The 14432-nt window shown below is 43.5% G+C and overlaps 1 protein-coding gene across 3 annotated transcripts in view; it reads right to left on the reverse strand.

Moving 5' to 3' along the window:
• PRICKLE2 (prickle planar cell polarity protein 2) overlaps nucleotides 1-14432 on the reverse strand; it is a 188868-nt gene that overhangs the window by 97992 nt on the left and 76444 nt on the right. Inside the window, exon 1 of one of the 3 annotated variants that reach the window (XM_043551662.1) lies at nucleotides 8622-8720. The exons of 1 other annotated variant lie outside the window; for it this stretch is intronic. The gene's annotated coding sequence lies outside the window, so the exon portion shown is untranslated. Of the gene's footprint in view, nucleotides 1-8458; nucleotides 8721-14432 lie in introns of those variants that run through there. One more of the 3 variants, XM_037905133.2, reaches the window with a different exon arrangement.

The raw sequence follows: 14432 nt of genomic DNA on the forward strand, positions 1-14432 counted from the left end.
CAGTATGCTAAAATTAATTATACTGTCACAAATAGTCAAATACACTTCAAATACTAGCTAGCTTAACTATTCCAAGTGTACAATGTGATTTAACACACAGTAATTTAATGTTTTATAACTTGTGATTTCATAACAATTGCCAAATCAGTAAGAGTGTTTGTACCACACTAACCCCACGTCTAATTTTGAGGGCATAATTGAGAACTCCAAAATAATACTGTTCATAATTTTGCACCTACAATGGGTTATGGTTATTGGCCTTGAATCAACAAGGTGGTTTTCAGAATCAAGGAGAACTCAAACTCTGAAAAATCCGGCCCCTTTAACATGTCTCCAAGTTGAGCATTCTGAAACAGAAGTACCCCCAAATCACTAGTCACTTGCAAATTTAGGCCTATCTGCCTAACTACCTGTCCCGTCCATGGATCAGGAGATGTGATGTCAAAGTGTTACTAATTGTGCCTGAAAAACGTGAAGCCAAGTTGGTGCCAGTCAGAAAATCAGGTCCAAAATATTTATCATAAACATTCCCATAATGACAGGTTTCAGACTAATTTACACTTCTGACATAGTGCCATTGTTGTTCATCCAAAGTACGATTAAGGTACAAAGACTATATTAGTATAACAGTGTAAGAATTCATAAGCTTTCTGGACTAAAACTCTTTCCAGTTATTTCACTACATGACACAGGTTTGAATTCTCAGGAGAGCTTTGTTGTCCAGTGTCAGCACAGCGAAAATGTTAATGAATACAAACCTATAAACATTTAATGGGTACCTCCCTTTCAGTCCTGATGTGATTAAGCAGCAACCTCATTACCAGTCTACTTTTCTCCTTCACTTTTATCCCTTCACAGCACAGTATGAGCTGGAAATATGGACCATATAATGAAATATTGGAAACATCAGTCCATAGTCCAAAGCAGGAGGAGAAAATCCAAACCCAAAGTGTCAGGTCACGTAACGGAATTCAAATAGCAATCACCTCGCTCCACCTTACAACCAAAGTTTGTGCAGAAAGGCTGAAGAGACAAGCCAGCAATAGGAGTTTATGGATAAACCTTGGGGCCAAATTATTTTCATTATTCATTTATTTATCTTCTGGTAGCCCTCAAACAAGACCAGGCCTCATTGTGCTAGCTGCACTGCATACTCATAGCAAGAGACAGTCCCTACCCCAAGGAGCTTATGATTTAAATAGACAGACAGAGTCTGTGTGAAAGGCAGCGTTATTAATCCCGATTCAAAGGTGGGCAATTGAAAGGCAGAAAGGTCAAGTGAGTTGCCCAAGGTTACCCAGAGATCTGTGGCAGAGCCAGGAACTGAATCCAGAACTCCTGAGGCCCAGCCCAGTGTCTTAACCACAGACCCATCCTTTCTTTCTATTCATTTCTGGCTTCATGTACACCTGTGCAATTCCATTAAGCTCAGTGAGACTGCATGGGTCTAAGGGACGGGAGAACTGAGCACCAGGGACTCCATTTCATATATGATAATCTGCCTCTAAAATGTAAACAGTAAGAACATTCCACAACCACAGCTCACTTACCCACCCAGACAACCTCTATTGCACAAACCCACTATGGGAGTATCCAACCTGGCACACAGCAGCATCTTACACCTACAGTACAATACTTCCAATCAAGCTGTCAGCGTTAACTCAGTGTCTCCCCAGTGATATCTGAGCTAGAAGCATAAAAAAGGGAGGTAATTTCAGAGGCTGCTGTATGCTAACTGTGGGAAAATGTTGATTTTTTAACCATGTTCACTGTTCCTTTCTCCAACTTTAATTTTTTCCCATTTAAACTACATGTATACATACAAAAAGGGTAAGAAATGAGTGCAAAAGATAGACAAAATATTCTTCAGATGCAGTATTGCCAACCCCGAGCATGCAAAAATCATGAATCAGGACCTCAATATCATGAGATTGTCTTAAAATCATGAGATCAATCAATAATAATAAGAGGTTCTCTTTATTTGCCTTCTAGATATTGAGCCTTTAGAGTTCATGCTTTCAAATATTTCTCTGCAACAATTAGGGCAGGCAGCTTAGTTAAAAAAAAAGGAAAGCTGAGATTCTCACGTGGTCACTTGATTCCAGGACCTGCAGCTTCAAGAGGAACACCAAATATGTAAAGGCTAGTGATAAAATCACAAGAGTTGGCAACACTAAAATATGGTATTCTATAGCTGGTGAAACCAACTTGTATTGACTGCCAGATCTGACCCATGGGATTTTTAGGACAGCCGTGTGTACATTTTCCAGCTGGAGCACTCTGACTCTTGCAGAGATGCTAGGTCTGATTTCCCACTGCATCACTCCAGTGTTACACCAGTGTAACCCCACTGATTTTGGTGGTATTACCTCAGGGTGAAATTGGAGTTCTGCACCAGAGAATCTGACCTGTCATGTTTCTGGTCTAAAGTTCCTTAAGAAAGAGAAGAGTGTGGTATATTTAAAATTTAGTCAGTGCTAAAAATAAAATAAAAAAGCACAGAGTAAATCCTGCATATTTTACAACTCTTGATAATCCATCCAGAATATATAACTTTTTTGGCACAGATGTTAAGATTTATCGGAAGGTCACAAAGCAACCCTTCAGTTTTGTTTTACTTGGGACAGCCCCAATTTGTGTCTCTTTTGGCTTGCATTTTAAATATGGAATCAGCCTCATTCTACATGGTACATTTCAGCAAGTCCTGCATAACTTAACAAGGTTGGAGAGGAAGTATTAACGGGCTATTTCAGAGTAACAGGATGCAACTAGGAGCAGAAAAAATTAGGCTTAATGTCAGGACTGTGAATTGTCATCTTGTACATCATCAGTGATCTTCAGAGCTAAGAACATGAGCCTCTACACCTTGGACTAAGAGACTTTGACTCCTAAATGAGCGCTCGTGCAGAGTTCGATGCACCAGGCACAGAAGAAGAATGCATAAGCACATACTGAGCAGAGATTAACTTAGAGGGATTCTCAAACATTTACAGAGTGGACCATCCCTTGATGTAACTTCATGGACATTTCTCCTACCACAGGTGATCAAATAACACCCCTTGGGCGGCCACAATTGCTTACATGGTCAAGTCAGGTTAAAAATACATTAGATACTTGCCTAATTTCTCTTAATGTGAAGAGAGCCAACAACAGAGCAACAACTGCTCTCCACAGATAACCAGCAAATGCTCTGTGGACCAATGGAGGTCCAAGGACCTCTGTTTGGGAACCACTGTATCAGAGAGTTGAACGTTCTCGAAGACTAGTAATGGAAGGCCCATTGCATGGCATGGGTAAAATAGGATGTCAAAGTACCGGAAAATGTCCTGCATAGAATAACCCAATGGTAGGCCCTAAGGCAGGGGTGGGCAAACTTTTTGGCCCGAGGGCCACATTGGGGTGAGAAACTGTATGGAGGGCTGGGTAGGGAAGGATGTGCCTCCCCAAACAGCCTGGTTCCCGCCCCCTGTCTGCCCCCTCCCACTTCCCGCTCCCGACTGCCCCCCTCACAACCCCCGACGCATCCAACCCCCCCTGCTCCTTGTCCCCTGACCACCCCTCCTGGTACCTCCCACCCCCCCCAGGACCCCACCCCCTATCCAACTCCCCCGCTCCCTGTCCCCTGACTGCCCCGACCCCTATCCACAGCCTGCCCCCCGACAGTCTCCCCGGGACTCCCACGCCCTATCCAACCCCCCTCTGTTCCCCAACCCCTGACCGCCCTAGAACCTCCACCCCATCCAACCACTCCCTGTCCCCTGACTGCCCCCCGGAACCTCCTGCCCAGACTTTCACCGCCGTATGCATGCTGCCGCCACCCCATTACCATGCCGCTTAGAGCGGCAGGAGCTCGCAGCCCCACTGCCCGCACGGCAGCATAACTGCGGGAGAGGGGAGCCAGCAGGGGAGGGTCGGGGGCTAGCCTCCCTGGCCGGGAGCTCAAGGGCCAGGCAGCATGGTCCTGCGGGCCAGATATGGCCCGTGGGCCGTAGTTTGCTCATCTCTGCCCTAAGGGATGAGCCAAGTGATCTACTACATGGGCTCTCAACCTGTACCCCTTTCAGAAGGCTGATTTGTCTTGCATACCCCCAAGTTTCACCTCACTTAAAAACTACTTGCTTACAAAAATCAGATAAAAACACAAAAATGTCCCATTTCAGGTATTCCTGAAAAGTAGCCGACTTTCATTTTTACCATCGAATTATAAAATAAATCAACTGAACTATAAATATTGTACTTCCATTTCAGTGTGTAGCCTATAGAGCAGTATAAACAAGTCATTGTTTGTGTGAAATTTTAGTTTGTACTGACTCTGCGACTGCTTTTTATGTAGCGTGTTGTAAAACTAGGCAAACATCATTATGAGTTGAGTACTCCCTGGAAGACCTCTGTGTACCCCCAGGGGTACGTGTACCTCTGGTTGAGAATCACTGCTCTCATAACCAATTCTGATTTCCTGTTAAAAGGCCTCACATGTCCGTCAAGCCCTTAGTAGCCAAAATGTCAACATTTTGAAACAGAAAATCCTTGCAGCCTCAGAGGGGTATATGATGTTATGTTGCAAGAAATTTCCCAGATACCTCTATGAAATATGCTGGTTTGCTTGATGACAAGGAGAGGAAGGATGGACTTGTGGTTAAAAGCTCTGGGCTAGGACCCAGGAAATCTGTGTTCAGTTCCTGTCTCTGCCACAATCTTCCTTAGATAGCCACTTACTCTCTGTGTGCCTCAGTTCCTCATCTGTAAAATGGGGATACTAATCCTTCCTTTGTCTATTTAGACCGTAAGCTCTTTGGGGCATGAGTATGGATTGTGCCTACCACAATGGGGCTTCAATACTGATTGGCGCTTCTTAGTGACAGACAGGCCCCCGGCTATGATGCTATTTTTAAAATAAGGAGACGTTTCAATATTGATAGCTAACTGAAATTTCTGCGTCAGAGTCCGCTGTCCCCTCCCCTCCCTCAATGGATGAACACAAACACAACTGACCCTGCACTAAGTAACACTAATACCTACTCTGGTGTATTCATTATTATAGACATAGTACATCTTCAGTGGGTTTTTCCACAGGATGTTATCAAAAGTTTTCCCATCGGCACAGCCGAATGTGCTAATTTGACAGTAACTTGCGATTTCCTACAAAAGCCACTAGGAGTGCGCCTGCTAGCACTGCATTGGAAAGACACCCAGTGCTGTGCTCTGAATTGGAGGAGGGAAGGTGTTTTATTATCTGGAAAGTATGTGCTCCGTGACTTGGCTGGGTGCACTTCCTCAGAGCAAAGGACCCGAAAAGGCATTTGAAGATTAAACACTGTGTATAATTTCCAGAGAAACTGTTAATGAATTGGCCCAGGAGCTCTGACAACTCCCTGGCACTCCTGCAATACTGGACGGTGTGACAGTAATGCATGACTTCATTCCACGCATGCACTTTCCCCCTTGCCAACAGCGACCATCTAAATACAGTTGTTAGCACAAGCCGAATGCAGCGCCCCTCCCACGTCAGCCTCCAACACTTTATCTGATACCCAATACAAAGATCTGTACCTACATTTTGGGCTGCGTCGTCCCTGGCCTTTGCACATGAGCGGAGTGGAAATGGGTGAAAAAAACCTTCTCCTCTCTCCCCTGCATCTTGTGTAAGGCCCAGTGAATACTCCATCCTCGCATCAACAGATTGCCCCACAAGGCGCAGAGCCGGCCCTGCTCATTGGGAAGAGAAGGATGCACCTTCCCAAAGGATAGTGCAGACAGCGCATTTCTCCCACATGCTGGAGAATTTAGGAAGGTCCAAGGACACAACCCCTTCCCCAAGCTGTCCCACAGATAGTGCATGTCTACACACACCCCTCTTGTGGCCCTCTGCTCAAACACCTCAGCTAGCCTACTTGTACTGCATATAGTTTTAAAATATTTTCCCTGGTTGGGTTGGAGACAGCAACCACCCTCCCATTATTGTATATAATTAACATATTTAACATGCCCATTTCTAAAACACACTTTGTAAATGCTGTTAAATCCTCTCTCTGTTTGAGAACAACTGCCACCAACAGATACAAATGGCTGGTCTGTTTTTCAGTGACACATCAAACAATGCTGGGTAGCTGTCACCCCTTCTCAGATTTGAAATGTCTGGGTGCATATTTAGGTAGCCTTCCATCAGCGCTGTGCCCTCTGGTCTAGTTAAGATTCACCAAAGTATCTAACAGAAATATTTTAAGCACATAGGCATCTTCTCTGGAGACAGGCATTCTAAAAGCCATACTCTCTCCCTGACTGGGATCCTCTGTAGTTTTGAATCATCACTGACAAAAGATAAAGTCCCAAAGAGATGCCATTTTGCTTCGCCTCACTGGGAGCAGCTCAGGGCTGTTACACAAGACTGTATTTTCAGTTTCCTGCTCCCCCTGACATCTTTACTCCTTTTCTGTTCATGAATGATGCGCTCACTGGTAGCCCAGGCAGCTTTAACAATGCTGGCCTTATTTCCCACTCCCCAACCCTGCAATGCAAATGGCCATAAACAATCAAACAGGACTGTTATGTGTTGGCTCGGTAGTGCTACGGCCCTTCAATTTAAGCTCTAGTGTTACCTAAGAAGGAGAGAGTCACCTCTGCAAAAATTCATATAGATTCTAATCGCTAGAAGAGCAAAGAAAATAAACTCATTGAAGGTATAAGTAGATCCAGCAGCTAATTAAGGAAATAAGTGATAACTTAATCAAGATCATTAGCGAAATCAGCATGTTGCTCCGATTACTTAAATGGTAATGTAACAAAAATACTCTTGCGTAACCAGAGCTTTGAAAGGCTCAGGGAGGCCTGCTCTGTCAATAGGCAGCGCAACACAGAAAGATTGCCCTGTAACAGTACTTTCTTGTATTACACCAAAAACTGTGTCCCATCTGAGGCTGATTCAGGAAAATACTCAAATCCCCTGGTAATTTCCTGCAGACAGAACATTTAATCATCTCCAAGCCTCCACCACAAAAATCCAAAGTAAATGATTCACACTTTCAGAGGAATTTGCCTGAAGAACAAGTACAGTCTTCTGCTCCAGGATAGATCAACTATTTGTTAGAGCAAAAATATTTTATTTCCCTTTCTCTCAACAGAAATAAAGTCAAGTAAGCCTGGCCATAGCATTTCTCTTTTACTTGTTTTACGTCAGCCAACTGCTCCTACGATTGGGATTATGCGCAGTTCTGTGGGTGTAGGATATGCACTGACTCGATAGATACATAATATTGGATCATTTTTATTTTTTTTTTATCCCCACGAAGGGGCCGTTTGTAATATGATGAACAGAATTAGAAACTTACAAGGTTTTCACTGCTCCAGCTCACTTGACACCTTCACTTGCCCGGCACTATGTTCTCAAGTTTTTGCAACTGATTATTTTAAGAATTGTCCTAATCCACTCCCTCCCAAGTGGATATTTGCTCTGTCTGTATACACAGATCACTATGTCTGCCTCTCCAATTACTCCACCATTTGTGCAGATAAACACATCTGCTTGAAGAAAGCAGGAATCCCAAAGCATACAAATGACTTAAACTGGCTAAACGAATGCAAATATAGGAGGAGGTTAAACATATCTATAGCAGCCAATAGCCAAAGTAACTTAATGCAGACCAGCATTCTGTAGACGGCGTACTAGTTTGTATTTGCGAGAAGTATCTTTTTTCCACTCAAAAGTGTCATTTATGACTAACCAATGAACATGTGAAATGTGACTTGCTAGTTGCTTATTTGCAAAAGTATTCAAAAGCCAGTAAGTTTCATTAGATACTTAAAAAAATCTGTCTTTTACTTGAAAGAAAAAAAGTGCTTTACTTTGCATCAGAGAAAGTCTACATTCCCTTTAGAATTCGTGCTAATATTTTTAATATAAAAAGTCAACATCCAAGAGTTAAAAACAACATTTTAGCCTGTATTAAACACAGCTGTCAAAAGGTTCAAGATTTGCATTTTGTCATTCCACACAAATCCCCACAGCAGCTGAGATGACATACGCTACCTTCTGAAACTAAGAGCTAAAGATAAGCTCCAGATCCCACAGTGTTTTACATGTTAGACTCTTAACGCACTAAATAACTACCAGTGGTTTTGAAGTTGGTAAGAGAAGCTGTGCAAAGCCACGGTTCTGTCAATTTTACAACTTCCCTAGGTAACAAAACAAAACCCCACTTGAAGTACAGATATTATTAATATCCTATATTAGTTAAATCAAGTCTCTGAACTGTAATTCAGCAGCAGTAATTAAATAAGACCAAAACTCTCTCCAACATTTGAGCTAGTTAGCTCAGTTTTCCTGCCTAATTGCAAAAGCAACCCTGAGTTTACAGCTGGATACAGAATATTACAAGTGAAAACAACTTTCCAAGTGTAAATATTAGTCTCAGACTAAATGGCTTATGCTTTCCTATGTTACAAACTGAAGACGATTACTTACCCCGACTACGCAGGCATTTATTTCGTGTGCACAAAAACCACTGCGTCAGTGGGAAGGAGAAAGGAAAGGGAGAAAGATGGAGAGGAAAAAAAAGAGAGACGTCTCTTCAATGTCTTCCTAATGAGAAAAGTGTGGTGGCTGAAGCAAAGAGCAAAAGGCTTACTGAGGCCCTCTGGGGTACTCAGCGAGAGGTGGAGAAGCGTTCTTACACAGCCTGACTAAACCACTGCCGTGTGGAGTGGCTCTGCTCTTCGGAGCTGCGAGTCAGTCAGGCCCTTTGGGGAGTTAAAGCACTCAGGCTGTTTCCAGGGACGCCCACCGAAGTTTTAGCTTATTGGTGAAAATCAGGAGGCACAACCCAACCCTGTCCCTCGAACCAAATTCCGATCTCGGGAGCCAGCATCCCTTACAGCTTTAACGAACAGAGTGCAGGAAAAGTCGCTTTGCCCCACACAGCTCATGGCTGTACGCCAGTAGAAAAAAGGGTTATAAGCAGCACGTAGTTCTAAAAGTAATAATGAGTCTCGCAGTTAACTCTCAGCCGTAAAAGACGCCGGGCAAATAACCCGAATACTGTTCACATTTGTTCTTTTCGATAGAACCTAGCTGTAAAAGAGGCTCAGTTCTTTTCATTGCATATAGATCGACATGCTTGATCACGGTAATAACTTTTGATACTTATACTAAACGAGGGGCTACTCATAAAATTATAAACTGCCACTTCCTACAGGAGGCACAGTGACCTAGAAACTTTCTGTTCATTCCCAAACAACAGGTCAGCATGGAAGAAGCTGCAGGCCTTTTATGCTCACGTGATAAACGTTGATCTTTTACAGTTGTGTAATCCTGGAGAGAGTCCGCTGACATATTGTACCTGCAGAATTTAGTCGAAATATGCATTCGGAATAAATCTGAAGTTATGTTGTAGTTATGGTGGTAGTTTTCAACCTGGGATCCGTGGACCCCTGGGGATCCGCAGACTATGTCTCAGGGATCCGCAAATGTTGACTATGAAAATAAAAGTTTCAGATCCCAGAAATGGCATTCCGTTTTTCTGATCAATCAGAAGTATGCGAATACCCCCACCTACAGGTCAAAACCTGGAAGTGGTGTCATGACCATAGAAGCCCACAGTTTAGCGCCCTTTCTCATCAAATGCTGGGCAGAGCACACGCAACATTTATAGTTGAATTCTGTTCAGTCAGTTTTCAGTTTAAGACTTCTACGGTTGGGGTCCGCGGACCACAGGTTGAATTTCCAAAGGGTCCACGCCTGCTTTCGACATTTTTTTAGGGATCCGCAAATGAAACAAGGTTGAAAACCACGGCCCTATAGTGTATACTCAAGAATATTGAATTGATGTAAGGACTGCAGAAACCAGCCTTAAACTAGTTTTTTCCAGCTTGGCACAGGCATGTGGATAAAGCCAATGAAGTCTACATGGGAGCAAAGGAGTGACGCTAGAGAAATCATTTAGCTGTGGTATTCCCAGATTAACTTTAATGGACTGTTTTGCATTTCAAAAGTATTACCTTGCAGATGCAAAATACACATTCTAAATACAGAAAAGGAACTCCAAATAAAAGTTCCAGAATAACCAAAACACAGGCAAGAAAAAAGGTAGTCTTTAAAACTTCAGCGAGATCACAAGGAGCGAGAGTAGGAAAGCAAATTTCACTTCCATTAATTTTTGCGATGATGGAGAAAAATCAAGGGATGGAAGATCAGAAGAATGCTTGCAAGAATAACCATGAATAACCATTTTCAGCAAGCAGGCTTCCAGAAACTCACTCTTTTTGATTGTTGAAAGCACCCCATTTTCTTGCAGCCAGCTCTCGCCAAAATTAAATGTGTCGAAAAGAGTTTAGCAACTTCAGCCCCAGAAAAAACACATTTCACCAATGATCTTCCAGAGCATCAGAATTTGGGGCAGGCTATTATTACCATAGAAGGCTAATGGGTGTGCTTGGTACTTTATAAATCAAATGTCCCTTTACCAAGGAGTTTACAACCTAGGTATGATACATAAGATACTAGTCAAAGTACAAGAACACATTCAGACACCACCAGTACATCACTATACATTGGAAGACTTCACAGCCTAAGTAGGTTCTAAGGAGGAGTTTGGAGGTTATCCTGCTCATTCAGGAGACTACTCAGAGCAACCAACAAGAGTCAACTTGTATCTGACAAAATCCCCAAATCCGTTTTTACCCAGCCCTCAGTTATACCATACGACTGGGCTTTACTGAGGCTGTTGTTTTAATTATGTGAATTGTAGCGCTCATCATAACATGACAGCAGTGGACACTGATGTCTTCAGGGGTATCCACAGAATCAACAGAACTGCAGGGCAGCCCACAACACATTGTCCTCCCTCCATCTAGAGAGAGCACAGCAGAGTGCAAAAGGAGGGAGTTTGGTCTCCTTGCATGGTCAGTCCTGGGCTTCTTTGTTGAGGCTCCCAACAAGAAAGGCACTATTTACAAGAGGCATGTCCGCCCTCCGAAAGTGGAAACCTGTCTGCCCACCAACAGAAGCAGCTGCCCCTCCACTGGATGAAAAGGTCTTTCAAACACTATCGACCTGAGCTGCAACCAAATGGAAGAGAACTGTTTTATATCCATTTACCAAGCCCCAGAACAAAAGTCTACCACCTGAAGCCGAGACGAGAAGCTGCCAGCTTCTGATTCTGTTCCACTTGTTTTGTAAGCTGCTTTTTGGTTGTACTCCTCCTCCGCTTGAAGAACCTATTCAGCTTGTCCCCCATAACATTTCGTCTGGCCCATAGCAGGATGCTAAGGTCCAAGAGGATCTGCTTCAGGTCCAGGTATTTGGCTCAGTTTGCTTACACGGCAGGATCTCCTTCAGAGACTGGGTAGCACAGTCCTTCCTCTTCAGCCTCTCTGTTACCCAGATACACCCCATGTGCCAGCAACATCACCTGAGCCAGCAACCACAGTCTAGGCTCAGCAGGGATAAAAAAAAAACCCTCCACACAGCAATACAGCAACTTAAAACTCCAGCCTGGCAACTTCTTATTTCACTAAACCCACATTAGGAATGTCCACAGGAGCTGATTTTACTAGAAGATGTCACGAATATTTATGCATGATTTTTGTTGAGCGGTGTGTATTGTAGAGCTGAACTGCCCCACCCCCCCAAGCCACAATGTTACTCCAGCCTAGACGTGTGTTTGTTTGCGCGTCTCCTAAGGTACGCCAGAGCAAAGGTGGGGCACTGCAGTGTGATTTTCAGTTCTCCCATGCATTTACTGAGGGGGATAGCATTGCTGCACTGAAAATGCCAGATGCTTTTCTGCAGTCCAGCCCCTTTGCAGCACTGGTAGAGGCAGGAAAGCCACCGTATCTTCCCACCTTAGGATTCCGCTGGCACAGCCAGCTCTCCCCCGCCCCCAGAAGGCATGGAGGGAGGGAGGGGGCATGGCCAGGGCCCTCTTGCTGTCCGGCTACTTTTGGCTGGCGTTATAACCCGTTGGGGCACAACTAGCTGGGAAAGTTTGGAGCCACACCAACGCTACTCTACCCTGTAGAGCCAGCCACAGAATCGGAGCCACAACTAATTCCACCGCTGCATCCACCACATACAGGGCCCAGCTACAAATATGTGTTTCCAAGTATGTTGGTGTGGCTGAATCTCACGAACGTAGCCGCTCTCTCTTGGAGCTTGGTATTGGGTTGGGTGGGAAAGTTGCCTTACTTGAGGGTTTTCTTCCTCTTTAATGTTTGAGTTGCTGTGAGGAAATAGGTTAGAGCAACTTTAGCTCAAAATTAACAAAGTTATTTTTTGTCCAGAGATGTTCAAACACATCAACAATATCAGTTTGTTATCCTGAAGGCTGTGGGATGCGATTTCTCTCCAGGAGGCAGCAGGACTCAAAAGCTAGAATTTATCAGATTATGAATACTTTCCTATCCAGCCTCTTTTACTGCTCTATAAATCATCTTCTCATTGTCTATACAGTTCTCCCCCCCCCCCAATATTGGATTAGCCTGAAAACCAATAAACATACTTTTAAAAAGATCCTCAGCTACACATATGGAATGGATTAAATGATATTCTATTTTCCATTCGCTAGTGCTAAAGAAAATCTGTTCCTTGAACCATTTTTATTTTGCACATATAAGCAATTTATTCCTATTTTATAAAACTATTTCTCTTCTAGCCAGTACTCCAAACATCCATCTATAAATTCATTTTGAATGTGCCCAAGACAGAACTATTTAAGTGCAATGTACCAAACTATGATTCAAAAACATCATGTTCAAAAATCTCTCTCTCTTTGAGATGGGGGTACAGGCACTCAGACACATGCAAGCCAAGTTTTTGATATTTCAGACAAGCTAATCAGTCCTTTCTTTTAGCCTCACCAACATAAAAGCATGTTTACGGACTCTGTGGGTCCTCTGTACTGATAAGATATTTTATCTCTACAGTCAAAATGGATCCATGGCATTTTAAAGAAAACCTCTGAAAAGATGAATGAGAACTGCTTTGTGAAGTATCTACACAAACTCACAATGCTATTTGGCAATTACCTGCCAGATCCACAGGTGGCGTAACTCTGAATGGATGCTTTGATGTCACTTCACTTCAATTGTGATGTTCCAATTCACACCACGTGAGGATCTGGCCCCTAAAGTCTATGGGGATGGTAACAATGGAATTGATTTGGCCTGTCTTGCTGAAGTGCTTCTCTTTCTAGAACCACCATACTCTTGCAAAGTATGCATTTTCTTCTTTTTTTTAAGCCCAGGAGTCTGGTTTCTGCATGTTGCTGAATGGGGGCTTGAGAGGGCCCAGCACCTCCCAAGATCTGGCTCTTAACCTCTTATTTACGCTCCTCCAGTTTTATTTCTTGCCTCCCGCCCCAAGTACCTCAGTAACTGACATTGGGCCACTTTATCTACAGCCGTAAGGGCAACACATGCTGCTTCACTTTTCGATTCCCCTTTGAAGCTGCTCTCTGAGCACTTCAGAGACCACTGTCTCGACGACTGAAAATTTCCATTAATTTTTGGTTATGATTAGCAGGTCAGTCCTCGCAACTCCAATAACAGCAGGGTTGATAAGTGCAACTATATTAAAATTATCTATGCATAAGGGAGAATAATTAGGGGAGCAAATTCTTGCCAACACTTATCAGCTGTATGCTGGCTGCTTGCTTTTGTACTGGTAAAGGCTTCAGAGAGCCAGGAAGGCTGCACTGTGCCCTAAACTTCATTGCTCCTCAACACAGTGTCTCCAGGAAGACAAATCTCTCCTCTGTTGTGGGCGAGATGTTGATTGCAAAACCTTGGAGGCAATCCCTCTGGGAGGTCGGAGCACAGAGAAATTAGAGGAACATTTTCCTCTCGGTGCATCTGTGCCACTTCCATTTACGCAGATGGAAATTATGCACGCAGATCAAGTAGGTGACTAGGTTTAGAAAATTCTGCTCTGGCCTCAGGAGCACGAGGCGTAGGGGGAGGGATAGCGAGGAAAGAAACACGTCTGCTGAAATCATGAAAAGCCATAGCTGCTTGTAACCACAGGAACTCCTGCAAATGTTCCATTCTGTACCCGCTAGCAGGCGTCATTAGTCACTATGGCAAAACTGATCAAGATAAAAGGTGGTTGAGACAGTCATAAAAGACTTGTAAAAATGTTTAAGATCTCAGCTCCTTTGAAGCCATCTAGAGCTCTGCTAAATTGCTTCTTTTATTTGTTTTCTGGTACGGGTTAGCTTAGTTTTCAAACTAACAATATTTATTTGAATACACCACATATCTTGGTCTGTAGGTCAAAGCCACGACAGACATGCACAATTATTTAGTGTAATTCCCAAGCTATGAAATTAAGCCCAGCACTGGGGAATGCCAACTTCTACTCTCTGAAATTAGAGTGGGGTTGTAGGAGCTAGGGCATGGTCTACGTTGCAATCACACGGTTTTGCCATTGACTTCATGGGAGC

This window comes from Chelonia mydas, chromosome 7 (genome assembly GCF_015237465.2).
Source record: "Chelonia mydas isolate rCheMyd1 chromosome 7, rCheMyd1.pri.v2, whole genome shotgun sequence".
Taxonomy (NCBI): domain Eukaryota; kingdom Metazoa; phylum Chordata; order Testudines; family Cheloniidae; genus Chelonia; species Chelonia mydas.